The sequence below is a fragment of the Clupea harengus genome, chromosome 7 (assembly GCF_900700415.2).
Source record: "Clupea harengus chromosome 7, Ch_v2.0.2, whole genome shotgun sequence".
Lineage (NCBI taxonomy): Eukaryota > Metazoa > Chordata > Actinopteri > Clupeiformes > Clupeidae > Clupea > Clupea harengus.
The window spans coordinates 454,855-471,254 of NC_045158.1; the positions used below are offsets into that span (position 1 = coordinate 454,855).

Consider the following 16,400-nt stretch of genomic DNA (forward strand, 5'->3'; position numbering starts at 1 on the left):
AGAAACATTGCCGTTTCTCTCTCAGGATGACACGCTTTTATCACGAGCAGGCTAGACTACTGTAACTCGCTCTTGTCTGGTCTACCAAAGAAAGCCATTAGTCAATTACAAATAATACAGAAAGCAGCAGCACTGGTCCTTGCCAAAACAAGACGATGGGTGCACATCACACCAGTCTTCAAATCATTGCACTTGTTACCTGTTAGTTTCAGAATAGATTTCAAAATTCTTTTACTAGTCTATAAATCACTCCATAGTAAATGTAAATGTCAGACATGCTCTCAAGGTACACACCCAGTAGATCCCTGAGGTCTTCTGGCAGTTAACTCTTAACAGTTCCAAAGGCCAGGACAAAGAGACATGGAGAGGCAGCTTTTAGTTTCTATGCTCCCAGCCTTTGGAATACTCTGCCAGAGGACCTAAGAATGGCTGAAACGGTGGAAGCCTTTAAACGTGAACTTAAGACATACCTCGTTAATCTGGCCTATCATTCTCCTTAATATGTACTGTATCTGTTCTCAGTGGTCTGTAGTGGGTCTGCTGTGTATGTGACTGTGCGTGCCTTGTAATATGTTTGCACTCACATGATATGTTTTTTTCACAAACATATGAAACACACACACACACACACACACACACACACACAAACACACACATTGTGTTACCTCCTGGTATGAAATGCGTAGGCTTATAAATAAAGTTTTTAAAGTAAATAAACTAAATATGCTTTCATTAAGAAATTAGAAGAATATGTTAAAAAGTGGAACGCATCACATATGGGTGTTGGCTGCCAATATGTAGGGCGTGCCTAATCATAATTGAAAAAGCGATACCTCAAAAAACTAAATGAGATATCAGGACCTAATGTTTTGTACAATAGTTATAAGACTGTTTGAACTGGCATGGAATTACCCATATACCGTACATGTATATTTATATATATATATATATATACACTCTATATGTTACACTCTAATAAAATAAAGCTAATGATGAAGTAAAATCAAATTTCAAAGATTGTTTGTACTGATATTCTGACTATGGTGATTATACAGTATGTCTTTAGGTGGTCTTGAATCTTTGCTTGCAAAAAAACACAAACGTCTTTGTTCTTCTTGTTTCTTGAGGTTGTCTTGCCATTCAGTTTTGTCCTAATGTGTTCTTCTTACTTCAAGAAACTCCAAACCCCAGACCAGGTTATGGGGGAACAAATGGCTATCTGGTAGCTCTTAAATGTCAAGTATTGATCATGGTTTATGGCTTTTTTAGGAGCAGCTAGGACTCACTAGGTGAAAGTGGTTCTTTTGACAGCTTGTCTAGTCTAGTCCATTGCTACTGTTAAAGGCCGGGGCAGTAAAATAATCATGATACATGATACACTTTCTCAAAGACGATAAGAAAACTGCTTAACAGGTTTTATAAGTGTGGCTGGTAAAATGCAATCAGAATGCATTTAGCTTTTTCAGAGTCAGAAAAGCACATAACGAATAAGCAAAGTTTGAACACACATGAACAAACCCAGAGCTTGTGCCCTGACATGTCATAAAACAACACAAGAAGTTTGGCCCAGTTGAAATGCATGGATTTTGAATATCGCGTCGCTCGTAACGGTGTCATGGGTTTGCACCGTTAGGCTACTCATTAAAGCCACAAACTGAAAATCATACGCTTCCTTTCTGAACATAACAGTAATATGTATAATAACGAAACAATGTGAGATGATAATATAGCCCCACAGTGTATTGAATAGGTGAATCAATTCTCAGCAGATGCGCACACAGATTAACACCAAAATGTAGGCTACATTTTATACAGAGTATCCCAAAACCTCCAAATTACAAGAGTCTTAATGTCTAACACGCAATAGAAAAATATAAATGAATAAAGTTAATCAAGATTGCAATCAAAGTTTAGGTTTGTGAAGACTTGGAGTGAGAAGCGGATCATGTTAATACCAGGTGTGACCTGACGTTCCTAGAGGGGTCCACTTGGGATCGGATCATGTTAATACCAGGTGTGACCTGACGTTCCTACAGCGGCCCACTTGGGATCGGATCACGTTAATACCAGGTGTGAACTGACGTTCCTAGAGCGGTCCACTTGGGATCGGATCATGTTAATACCAGGTGTGAACAGCCTCTTTGTGGAATGGCGCAGGTCGAAGCATCTGCTGCTGAATATCTCCAAGACCAAAGAGATGGTGGTGGCTCCGGCCCCTCCTGCTGTGTGGCTGAGTAGGCTGATGAGGATAGCTGGCACTGTGGTTGACATGGAGCTGGGCTCCCTGGTGTCAGTTGCAGAGAGAAGGCCAAACTGAATTTCATGACCTGGGCCCTATTTTTAGATTTTAGATAGTGAACAAAGGCATGGTATTAGTGTTCTGCACGTTCAGAGCCAGGGTCGCTACACGTGGAGACGGTGTAGAATGTTTGTTTGAGAATCTGACATTGCTGGCCCTTCACATGGCAATCGCAGTCTAGATTTTTTCCATTTGTGGTCCCTCGATGATGGAATGAGCTACCAACTGCTATCAGAGCAGGGCTGTCCCTGCATATCACACCATAACACACTTTTGCTTCTTCTCTTTGCTCTTGTCAAGTTGACCAGAATTAGTTTTGTGGTGCTTACTGTCTTTGTATCTCCTAACTTACAATAGTTTGATTGTTGCACCTCACTTAAGTTGCTTTGGATAAAAGCATCTGCCATATGAATTGCTGTACATTTTGAAAAAACTCTCTCTCTCAAACTAAATGTTACAGTTTGCTATGTTATGTTTAATTTGCTATGTTAATCTGGTTTATGTTTCCCACAGCAAAATACATCGGCTGCTACACGGATGACACACACAACAGGGCACTCAGAGGAGTGTCATTTTTTGACTACAAAAAGATGACCCTCTTCCGTTGCCAGGACAACTGTGCTGAGAGGTAAGATTGAGTAAACACCGAGTTTCACTAGATATAAGCATTAATATTGTGAGTGTTGAGTGTCAAGTGAAATTATTAAATGGTAATTACATAAAGACAGTAACGTTAGATCAGTGTTTGTGTAACACTTTTTGCTCTGAATAAGAGATGGCTGAGAAGAGTAACATTCCAGCGGAGTTGCCCATTCGCTACTTTCACATGGCCAAACCAACCCGGGGACGAAACACAGAAGGACAATTACTAAAGAAGTGGGTATAAACAGGGACGTCTACAGGTGAAACCCACTTCTTTATTAATTATTCTTCTTTCTAAGGACTTTAGTATAACCAAGCCAAGAAAAAGATTCAAGTGGACATCACTGTGGCTTTCAGAGAGAAACCAATGGAAGTTCAATGTATGAAGATACCAAGCTTGCTGTTTTTGGCTGGACAGGTGAGTCATTACTTAACTTCATTGAATAGCCAATTTACCTCTGCATTGTGTCTATCAGTTACCCAATCACAGTAATAACTAATCCCAACTCAGCTAGCAAGGTAGCTAGCTATAGCTAATTTATGGACTGTCAGAAAAGTTAGCCTGCATACCAATTGCTGTGGTAGCTAGAGATTGTATTTTTTTCGCTCATTTTGACCCTGGCCTTTAAGCAATCATGTCTAGCCTTCGGAATATAACTTGATCACTAGAGTATGATCAAGAGTACAAACCTCAGTTGGCTATCATAGCTTCCTAAATAACTAACTAACTTTGGTCTGTCGATGTTCGATAACTGGCTAGTTAACCAACTAGTTAGCCATGCAAATATATTAACTCATCTACAAATAAGAAGCCTTGTGGACCCTCTATGATAAAGTTACCTTTATTATTAATTATTAATGTTACTGGTCCACACATTTCAGCTACTGTTGTTCTCAGTCATGAGTCGTTTGGATAGGGTTACATTGTGTTTGGTTTCTAGATTATTCTTTAATGTTGCAATATACATCTGTGTTTCTATAGTTATGAGAGATACTCCCACAGTGTAAGTTTGGAGCATCAAGACCTCCATCCTGTCCCTTGTGAAGTGTCTGCTCTCCACCTCTTTCTGACAGGTGAGTGACTTCTAAACAGAAATTGGTATTGGCTATCGAAAAAAGTAGCTGGAAGTCCTAGATTGTGTGATGAAGTCATGTTACGTAATTCTGTCCACTTTCCATAATACCAGCAGATTTCAGTGGTCTCAAACACTTTACAGGTAGCTCTCCTCCAATATCTTTGATGGTCTCGTTGTTTAGAGGTCACCAACACCATCACCAATAGTTGCCATGAAAGACTGAGGAAATGGTCAGTTCAGGCCTTGGTCTCTGTCTTGTCAATAGCGCTATACAATTGACTTGGCAAGCAATAAGTAAGTAAGAAAGTAAATACATAAATAAAAGAAACCAATAAGAAGAATTAAATGAGTAAATTAATAAAATAATCAAAAATAAATACTTTTTGACCAGGAGTCCATTAAAACATTTTGGCAGACACCACAAGTGTTTTAAAACCAGCACAAACGTGGGCAAAACCAACCAGACATGAAGGCTAGTGAGAAGAGGTGGGTCTTCCACAGTGCAGTGGCCATGACTTGCAGAAGGCCCAGTCACCCTCAGACTTCAATCTTCCTCAGGGGATGTTTCAAAGCAACTGTGAAGAGGATCTGAGAGGCCCAGAGGGCAGAGGCTGCCTGAAATAGAATGGGTTGCAAGTCCATTTAAAGCTTTAAAAACTAAAAATGAAACATTTTGTAAAATCCCAAATTGCACTAGTAGCCAGTACATGTGATGTGCTTAGTCCAGTGTATAAGGAATTGAAGTCATGTCTGGAAGTAATAACACATGAATAAAAATGTTGGAAGAAACCTACCCCACAAAATTAATACCAGATTCATCACATATGCTTTATTTTAGAATTCCCAGGCTGTTTTGGAAGTTAAGGACCAACAAAGATGACTTGTTGATGAATCTTGCCCTCATTTAGCTCAAATTCTTAGCCCTACACAGTCTAATGTCCTGTAAGTAGACTAGTTGCAAATCTGTCAGCCTATTAATAGACATGTTTATTTCTTTACCCTTCAGTCAGATCATTTTCCTCCACACACTAAGTTGGTTTGCCTGTGTACTCAATATCCACCCGACCAGCTTCACTTAATTTCTCTTAATCTCCCTCCACCATCAAGCTTAGCCCTCCTGTGGTCTGAAGACAGAAGAAGCTCTTTTTGCTGTTTCATTCTTTAAAAATGTCTCGGATCAACTCCAAAATGCCATGCTGTCACTTCTCCTAAATTCTGCTCAGCATATTTAATTCAACTTCAAGGTTGAACTTGATATCATGTTTTCTTTTTGTAGCCATGTCGAGAATCACTGTGAGAAAGCTCTCTATTTTCTGGAGATGCAAAATATTCCAGTTTAGGAAAAGTGAACAGCCTAAACAAACAGTGAATAGACCAAACATTGTTTTTTCCCCCAACTATATGCATTCTTTAACTACCTTTTCAAAACCAGTGTTATTTCTTTTTTTTTAGCCACAAAAATGTTATATCAATTTGACTGTTTATATCACTGAAAGGGTCGCGCACATTGGTGATTGTAAGAGGCCTGCTTTTATTGGAGACTTGTGGATGACTGAGAATGTTGAGGCAAAAACCTTCAGTGCCATGGCATTAGTACCAACCATGTTTGAGCTGGCCTAGGAGATGTCATGAGCTATTGTGTGGGAGGCAGCACAAAGTCCAGCAGGATTATGTTGGCAGAATTTCTAGAGTCAGTACAGATTTCTTTGTGTTTTGTGTTGACCCCGCCATGTTGTTATCCAACTCACCTGTGACTCATGTTCAGTGTCATGTGCCTTCATTCAATAAATTGTCTCAGTGTATTTAAATCCAGTTTCCTGTCATGTTCTCTGCTTAGTCTTTGTAGTTGTGTTTGACCCAAGTGAAGACCTAAGCATTGTTCCTGGTAGATCACGATGTTTGGTGTCTCTGTTCTCTTTGACTCTGCCTTTTCCCTTGGATTACTCTTTTGGATGTTGTACCTTTTTGTTGGATTTTATCCCATGAGCGTTTGGACTTCTGTGACTTCTGCCTAGAATAAAATGTAATAAAATAAAAAGTCTTTCTAACACTCTCTGCACTTGAGTCTATACCCAGGTCTTGGTCTATACCTAGGATTCGTTTACATCTATAAATCCCATCCCTTTGGAAGAGGAGGTGGTCTTGCACTGCTCTATCGCAGGAATGTAAAACTAACTGCAATCACTCTGCGTGATCAAACCTCCTTTGATCCCCGTTCCCCTGCTCCATGGACCTACACACACTCTTGTTGCACCTTAGCCAGTGGTTCTCAGACTGGGGGGGTAAGCTCATATAGGGGGGGTAACGGACCTCTCACTGCAAAATGCAGTTGCACTTACAAATCACAGACACCTGTCTTCAGCCTGGCCAATACAATCTGAAAGTTATCATTTGAAATTCTGAAAAAGCAAACTTTAGCAGATTACAAAGACAGTTCAGACATAGTATATAGCTATTCCTATCTCCTCGGTTCAGTTTCAAAACGTAACCTTAGCCTAACAACACTGCTGCTGCTGCAGTACACTTTAAACAGCCTTTTTTAAAGGCTATTTTCATCTAATGTTTCTGTCTGATAATTTCCACTGCATTATCCACTGCATTATCAGTCCTTCATCGTTTCATCACTTTTCTCTTCCTTCAGAGCTCAGCCTTGAGATCCCCAACGCTGGTTTCGTATTGCGCACAAGTTATATGGCCTTAAAACTTCTCCTCCCTTTCGCTTCATCATACTCCAAACTGATGACTCTCAAAGAAAATATCGCAATCTCTCTCAGATTGGTCGACCATGGACTGTGTTTATCCAAAATTGAACAGAGAATTCAACAGCTTTGCAGAACAATACAGGTTTGTGTTTCACATAGAGCTGAGACTTAGCATAAATGTGGGCTTCGTAGGAACGATAACAATGACAACAGTACTACTACTAGTTATTCACCCATCTATCTATGGGGGAGGGGCTTGCAAAAGGTTGAGAACCCCTAACCTAAGCCATCAAATGTGTTTATTTCTATTGCAAAAGGTTGAGAACCCCTAACCTAAGCCGTCAAATGTATTTATTTCTGAACTTTCAACTATACTAAGTACTCTAACTGCTAACTACTAACTACTCTGAATGCAATGTCTCCATCCTGATAGGCGATTGCAACCTTTATTTGGATTCCTCAAATGTTTCTTCACAAAATGCTTTTTTTCAAGGCAATGTTTTGATATCACACAAAATGTGGACTTTTCAACCGACAGCTAAGGCCATATTGATGATCAATGCTGATAGCACAGTAGCCACAATCTGGCGAATAAAATATAGAAGATGTTTTAGGTGCTAGAGCTGTAATGTTAGGTTTCATAAATAACCGCAGAATGTGAGTTAAGAGTTGTCTGTAGCCATGGACAAGACAAGTGACAAATTCTTTTTCAGCTTTAGCATATCGGTAGCATATCATTATTTTTACGAGACAAGACAACAGTTCGTTACCAAACACAGACTGATAACTACATTTTAACTCACCAAACTGTTTGCCTAGGTTTTCTACTGCTGTTGTTTCGCTCAGACCTTATTTTTCTAATTTTGCGAAAACCCATTCATTTTTCCATAGGGATTAGGAAGTGTTAAAATGCTAACACTAAAAACTCGAAAAATCACGAAACACGATCGGTCGACTTCCTTACTCTATTTGCACTTTCCCTTGTGCATCTGCGTGATGTTAATGCAAGAGGCATTTGTTAAATTATTATTTATAATAATTATAGTTTATTGTAATTATAGTATCCGCAGGAACCCTGATGGAATAAATAATAGGCCAAGAAGTGTTGTGAATCTGTAAATCAGATTTGTACCTGCAAATACACTTCAATATGACTAGCCAACTAAAGAGCTATTTGTTGGCTAACCAATCAAAACAGCCTTCATCATACATTCAGATGTGGTTCGACATGAGTGCTGAGCACGCTCAGTTTTACTTATGCCACGGATGCACTATATGACTTTCAAAGTCGTCAGATCACTGTACTGTTCACACTACACAACTTGCTGTCACACACAATAGTGTAGTGTGAACTCAGCATTACTTAGCCTACAACCCAGACATACGTAGTTTCTGTGACGCCCTGGCTTGGCCGTGCCGTTAGGGCTTACGCTTCTTCCTCCCACTGCCTATGTGGTACTCTAAGACACTAGGCTCTGTGGTTCTATTTGTTATGCCTCCTGTTCTCCGTTCAACCTGTAGATGGAGATTACAGGCTGCTGCTAATGAGGGGCGGGGCTCCAGGTGATGGCCATCACTATATAGCCGGTGTCCCGGAACCTCAGAGGAGGTCTCTTTCCTGCTCTGGCCTGACGCTGGAAGGCTGTCTGCAGCATTCCAGCATTCCCAATTGCCTTTACTTTATCCACTACACATAGTCTACATTACTGATGCGCATGCCACTTTATTTTACCTTTCTTTCCACTTACTGACTTTTGTACATATTTTGTAAATAAATGTATATTTTGGTTTAAACGTTATCCGACGGTGTCTGTCTTCCCTATGTCATGGCTACTGTGAGCTAGGTAGTCGTGACATTTCTAACAACATTATCTTAGTAATGTTAAATAGCTGACCCACCAGCTCAGCCCTACCAATGGCATGTGATTCAATTTCCTTCGGAAATCTTTTTGTGTTTGCTTATTCACTGGGGAAGTGTGCATATGCAGCAAGGTTATTTGCTGGGCTAGGCTCACAGATATCTGTGGCTGTAGTTTCCCTCAGCACTCAGCCAAAATACGATGACACTTCATGCCTTCCGCCATGTTTTCACTGACAAACAAACCCACGTTGAATTCTGCGCCTGTGCGTCTGGGAGACTGTTGCTAACTTAGGTTGATCAAAGTTCAGTATTTAACGAAAGTTTTTCAAACAGTAATATCGTTTACCGTTGGGAATTCTACTGTGGTTTACCGTGAAACCAGTAATGTTTCATCACTATTACTGACTACTGGTGGAAAAACAGCATCTTTTCCATAATTTCCCCGTCACAGGTGATGTCAAGGGACTGGACAATATCCTGGAATGTACACAAGTGACCCAGAGGAGGACAGAGTGAATGATACCAAATAAGGGGAACCTCAGAGCATGGCGGACTGTTCTGGGTGAAACCACTCATGTATTCAATTCAGAATCTTACATGCATTCAATCATCCCCGCAGCTGTCCTGCTGTGGACTAATGTATGGTGCCTACTGCCCTGAAAATGACATACTGGCATGACACAGGACATGACGGACAAACCAACCAAGTGGGGTTTCAAGTTGTTTGTGCTCGCAGACTCCAGCAATGGGTACTCTGTTTGAAACCGTTTTTAAGCTTGGTGTCCTGATCAGGACTGACAATTTATTGGTCTTTTATTCATTTCTTATTTAATATTATTCCAGTAACACAATGTCTTTGCACTTTCTATTCATCAAAATGTAATCCATTACATGTTTGGGTTTTAACACAGTATTTTCAATAAACTACAAAAAGGGTTTAATTGTCTCTTCTTGTCTTACAATTCATACTTACTTTCCAAACGTATGTTGCTACTTCAGTGGCGTAACGTAGTAACGACGGGCCCAGGTGCAAGATATTATTACGGGCCCCCCTAGTGAACGCTAAAAATAAAAAAATTAAAAATCGTAGCGTTCCCTACTTCTGCAACCGCGTCTAAAAAACCCGCTAATCAAAGGTGTTTGTTATCGATATAAATAGTGTTTAATTAATCAACCTTACATATTTCAGAAGCGATGGGTGTGTAGGCTACTGTGTACACAATTAACTAAGTCTTGTTTGACTCTCAACAGGAACATTTCTTACCGTAAAAATGGTTAGAAAGTGATAATAATAGCGACCACTATTTACCCAACTTGTAGCCTAGTAACTGCTGCACTGCTGACTCCGTGGGCTGGCGACTAGTTGACTAGCTTTGCCGCCTTCTCCTCCTGTTCTTTTTTCTCTTGTCCTTTTCTACTTCCACTATTGTGCTTAAAAGGCATTGTTACGAGTAAAGTTGTGCTGTGCTCAATGAAGTAGGTTATCAGACCTTCGAATTGGTTTAATTATAGCCTATTGTATTGTCACATGATCAAATAGAGACTTGACATTGGACAACAACATACATATTACCCAGCAATCATCATTGCTAATCACAAAAATACCAAAGAAAATAAGAACGTATTCATTTCATTGAATAGTTTTTTGATAGTTTCTATAGTGTATGTAGGATAAGCATATGATTTTGTTATAAATTGCTACTTTTCCCCAAAAAATAATAACAACCATGACTGAGATAAGTTTGTCTTTTCAAGTGTATAAATAGCATTTGACACTGTTATCTATGTATTAGTAGCACTTATTTGAACATAAGCATATCCGAGAACATTTTATGCTGTACTGACGGTGGGCCCGTCGAGCGACTTGAGTATTTCTTTGGGCCCGGCGACGGGCCCCGACACCCTACGGGCCCAGGTGCAGCCGCGCCTGCTGCACCCCCTATAGTTACGCCCCTGAGCTACTCTAACACTCAAGTAGTCAAACCACCACCATTTCTGAATGATTTGATCACCTATGTGTGGCCGGCAACCATGTTCACAAGGTTCCAAGCCCAAAAAGTCTTGGACAGAAATGTTTATAACGAGGTATCAACCAGGACTGATGAGTTGGCAGATTTGGCTAGTTTACAGTATTTCTGAAGAAAACATTTGAAGTCTGATTAGGTTAGATGTGATCATTAAGCAGCAAGTTAGTTAGCTGGCAAGGTAACTTTGATTGACAGAAACAATCCAGACACAAAACCAGATTTGTTAAATGGACTGCGTTTATAGTTTATACTCTCAAAGCGCTTTACAGATGAATGCCTCATTCTACCAATTCACACACTGATGGCGGAAGTTACTATCTAAGGTGCCAACCAGTATGGTCAGGGTTTCAGTGTCTTGCTCAAGGACACTTGGACACCTGGTGAGTGTCGCTGAATTGCTATATTGCCTATTGCTGAACGACTCCTCTACCTCCTGAACCACTGTCGATACACAATTCTGTAAGCAATTTAGCAGATGTAGCTAAGTAATTAACTTCAAATGAATTGCTAATTAAATTAGTTAAACTAATTAACTCTATAAAGCGCCCAGAGACTATTTCAATTGTCACTGGCACTATATAAATAAAATTGAATTGAAAAACCTTTATCACACCAGGTTTAAGCTAAAATGCACAAAAAGTGAACTGAACCTGGGATGCTGGATTGTTGAACCAGTGTGTATCACGCCGAGCAATGGTAGAACCCAAGTGCAGATCTCAGGAAAAGGCTTTTGTCTTTATTTCCAAAAAACACAGAAGATCCAGATGAAAACAGAAGGTAGGGGAAATCCCAAAAACACAGGAGATCCAAAAAGAACAAAAGATATCTCATCGACAAAACACGGCAGATAGATCACTGGGTGAAACGATTGGCAAAAGGCCAGGTATAAATACTTAGTGAGGTTGGTCATGTGACTGTTTGTGGGTACAGAAAATGGCAGGAAAAACAAACAAAGGCAGGAAGTAAACACAAAAGGTGAAAGGTCAAGAATATAGCACATGGACAACCAAAATAAACACAAAACACATGGTGACCACAAACACAATTATAGATTAGCAAATACAATTACAGACAAATGGAAAAAGGTGCATTATAAAAGTAATAAATTCAACAAAACAGGTATATAATTAAAAGCAATTCCGATGCAATATATGAGACCAAATTGATTAAACAGAATAAAAATATATGGAAATAAATGATTGAATGAAAAAAATGAAGCGACAATGGACCTTCATTCTCGAACGCAGTTAAGAAAAAGTTAAGAAGAAATGTCTTCTTAACTCCACCTACGAAGTTCCTGGGACAATTGAACATGAAAGTTTTCTCATCTGGGATTCGTTCTTAACTTAGACCAGAATTTAAAGAACGCTAAATAGCAGTCGTAAATCGGCCAGATTCGAGTGCGCCCACGTTCTTAGGGGCTGAATTTGTGAGAAATCGTTGGTGATTGCGTTCACACAATTCTACAGACATCCTAGTATTTAATTTAGATTGGACACATCTACATTCTGCAACAGAACCTCCACCTCTGCACCGGTGAAGTTAGGTCTACGTTTACTGGACCGGTGCTCGTTTTCCGCTTTGACATGATTTTGATCAGTCTCAAGTTGCTTTCGCGTTGCCTGTGGAGTCTGTGGATTCTGTACACGTCTTTTTAGTTGCATGCCCTTATAAGGAGCTGGCGGAGCAAATTCAGGTGTACGAGAACGCACGTTGGATTTAAGAGTCAGTGCACAGCTAAGAACACTTTGGCGGTTTAAGAACACATTTCCAGGCGTTCATGAATCCGGCGGGAATCTTTCTTAAGGTTGGTCTTACGAAGTTCGTAAAAGATATTTAAGAAGACACTTAAGAAAATGTTCGAGAATGAGGTCCAATGTCTTTGAGATCAGTTTTACGGGTGAGTTGGTACTTTGTAATAACAATTGGTAGAACCAATCAACAAGTGTGACTAACTGAACAACGTTTTGTAGGGCTGTGTGAGGTGGCAAATTTCTCATGAATCAACACATAAATCAATCCTCTGAAAATGTCTGTTATATGAAATATTTAAAACTACAGAAATGTGCATCCGTCCTCTTTCAAATGTCTGTCGAAACTGTTCTGTACGTTATTTGTTATTGATGAGAGAAGTGGAAAAAGCTGTGACTCTTGTAAAAGCAAAAGCATGTAACTGCTGATAACTTTATGAATAAATATTAATAGGCTCTAGTTAGGACATGTGCATCGTCCTATTGCAAAAAGTGTGTAGAGATAATACTGAGACAGAAACGTTAAGACAGCAAATGCGGCTGGCTTTGTTATGTGTGTTAGCTCACTACCACCTGGCACATCACCCATCTATCTTCAAACCACACATGTGCACACATACTTTGTTTAAGAGAAAATACAAGAATACGTCAGCAGATTGTTGTCATACCTAGATAAAATTTAAATATTTTATATATATGATATACTGTATATATTAAAAAAAATAGTTTGCATCCCTGTCCCAGCCAAATAGATGCTAACTTATGTTGAGTGGTAGTGTAATGATGACAATAGAGATGTCTCTTCCTATCGATATATGTGTGTACACAATTTTATCACAATCTCTTGTGCACTGCTTTCATTCATACTGCTAGAGACCCCCTCCTACTGCTGCACAATCACACTTGCATCATGCACCCTTTCATGCAGCAAATACAATTCCATGTTCATGTACCAATGTTCAATTGGTAGGTAATGGCTTGATTGCCTTACTGACGGTCCTGCAGAAGAAGTGAGAAACCATACATTTCAGTGTCAACTTACTGTCTCTGTTTTGGTGTGAAAGGGTAGGAGTGTGATGGGAGGGACACAAAATACATTATTTGAAAAGATCCAGCCGACAATGCATCTCTGAACGTGGCCGTGGCCGGACGCATGGGGAAACGTAAATGTAAAAAGAAGAAGAGAACGTAAGCCGTTTAATGGCACTTCTCATCCACTAAGAAGAATTTTCATTGATAGTTTAACACTTGATGATACTAGGATACCTAGCCAAACTGGATACTTTCAGGAAAAATGAATGTCCATACATTGCGTATCGTTGGTGAAAAATGCCATAATTTTATCCTAAATACCAGTCACCCGTCTATTCAGATGGAAAACTGAAAGACCGCTTCAATCTCTTAGGGAGAGAAAAAGGATTTTTGTTTTGTTCTGGTTTTTTTTCAGTCTTTTTCAGATCAGAGTTGTGTCTCTTTGCATGTCTATGATTCAGATAGCCTGACGATGTCATACTCATAATTCTAGTCAGAATATGAGTCTGATACCGCTCCAATGGGCTGTGATTATGGGGCGTGTTTCAACCGAACCAGGAAAAAAAATGCCTCTTCGCTCAATTGGATATATCTAGAACCAATCAGAGCAACGTAGTATGACCATAACGTAGACCATGGGGCCAGCTGATACATTAAACTTTTACCGGATCCCGTAGGAAGGACGGCAAAAACATGTTTTCGATCGACAAATGCCTTGATCGCGTTTCTCTGTTCCTCTTTCAAAATGAATGTGCTGTCAATGTCTTCTAAAACAGACTCGAATCACCACATTTCAGCTCTCCAACGGCAGCCATGTTTGTTGAAAACGAATTCACCCCAAAAGCTCTTTGGTGACGTGGTTGATTACGTTACGGTTGATTATCTGTCCATCATCGTATAAAGCCCGCCTTGACAATTTGATTGGTACGGCAATGTCTGTCCGCAGATAATTTCTCCTCAATGGAGTAATGCCAGACCGAACTTCCCAACCAAAAAATGTGTGGGCGGGGCTAAGTTCGGTCTGGTATCCAGGCTATGATTCAGATGTCCTCACAAATACAGTTGGCAAGCAATAGAGACGTCTGAGCTTAGAACTTAGTTCTTTGTTACAGAGCCTTACCCACTGGCGCCGTCTGACGCGCGTTGATGGCAAAGTTTAGAACACAGTTGTATTTCCTGAGCGTCAGGTCATTTACAAGCTAATGTTAGCTTACGCTAGATAGAAGAGTAAAGCGCATTTAGCATAAAATTAAGGCATTTTCAATGACAAACAGAGTGAGCTGACAGACAAATTAAATGGCACTGCCAATGCTAACATGGAAGAAACAGAACGGAAAGGAGGGATTTCATTAATTTACAATCTCAATATAGATTAGACTGCACTGGTGTAGAAGTGACATTTATCCCCATGTTAAGATGTCTGTAAAAATGTGTAGTGGATTTCATGGGGCCTTGAAGCCCAGCATAGATGTGAATAAGGGGGGTAAACTCAATCCATACTCACCATGTCCTCATGCCACTCCATACTCACCATATGATAGGTCAAAATTCACTCTAGTTACCTCAGGACTCCGGAGTTGCATATAAGTATATTTATTAGACAACAACAACAAGCTCGTTGGGCTCACCCACGTCCTGGCAGGTCAGAGAGAAGCACGGCTTACTCCCAGACTGCAGCAGACGAGAGAGAAACACTGTTAAACACATTGCACAAGGTTTATATAGATAAAAGTTTAGCGTTCCATACTCACCATGTCCTTCCTCACTGTGCTGTGTGCTAGGGGGTACTGGTATGCTGGTCTGGAGTTTGGAGCAGAGTGCTACTGCGGGCACAAAATCCAAGCCCCCAACGCCTCAGAGAGCGAATGCAACATGGAGTGCAAAGGAGAGCGGAGCAGCCTCTGTGGAGGAGCCAACCGCCTCTCTATCTACCGCATGGAGCTCAGCCAGGAGTCTGCTCGACGCTGTGAGTGATAACACTACCCCATCGTTCCTTCCCATTATTCCTTTGAGGTGTACCTGCAGTTCACACTCTAGAAGAGTTTTGTATCTACTATAACTGTGAGGACATCTCTTGAGGTTCCTGTAAAACGCAGTAATGAAGCATGTCGTCACCTTCCTAAAATAATTACCAAAAATTGAATATATGATATTTATTGATAATGTCACTCCAAAAGGTTATGACAAAATATTACATTTGGCATACTAATAACAATGTATGTAAATTATGTAACACAAGAGGAATAAATGACGAAGGCAAATTTTTGAACATGCCTTTGTGACTTAAGCAATTTTAAACCTTCAACTCTGTCAACAATCAGTCATCTTAAAAAGCTTGTCAAATTAATTTTGTCTTTTGACTTAGGCAAAATAAAACTGCCTAAGTCACACTCTTGACATAGGCCATTATACTACAGGGGTAGAATCACATGATCTGTTCAACTGAGGATGTAGGCGATTTTACCAGAGGTGGCCAGCATCATGAGGAGATGATTTAGGCAATTATTTTAGGAAGGTGACGATGTGAAACATACACTAGATTCACTAGTGTCAGACTGAACCATGAACATTTCAAACATCAGCAATATACTGTTTCAGTTAACCCTTGGGAGACAGTATTCCTTTGGAGGAATATTTTGGTCTTGTTGTAAATGCCTTTAAAGCTCCGAGTTTTTGTCCTAGAGATATACAAATAACACCCCCAGAAACCTTGAATCCCCTTGAAAAAGAAATTATCACTTAGTAAAGAGAATACATCTTACAATCTTACACATTTCAGTCTCTGAGTGAGGTTTCAGCTCCTAATGACCCGTCCATTAGCAAATGAGGGCTATTCATATAAGGGAATGGTAATTTAGGGCCAATGATTTTCCGTTTCAAAAAAATGCATTTTCCGTTTCACATTTGGTGAATTCCGTTTTTTTTCCGTTTCAGCTCATTTTGTTCACCCTGAGGTAGATTGATGGCTTAAAATGAGTGAATAATATGTGCCCTTCTTAGATTGTTGTTT

General features: G+C 39.9%; 1 pseudogene; it reads left to right on the forward strand.

The window, feature by feature from the left end:
• Positions 1-2,511: 2,511 nt before the first annotated feature.
• The window catches only part of LOC105898177, a 28,166-nt pseudogene continuing 14,277 nt past the window's right edge, over positions 2,512-16,400 (forward strand).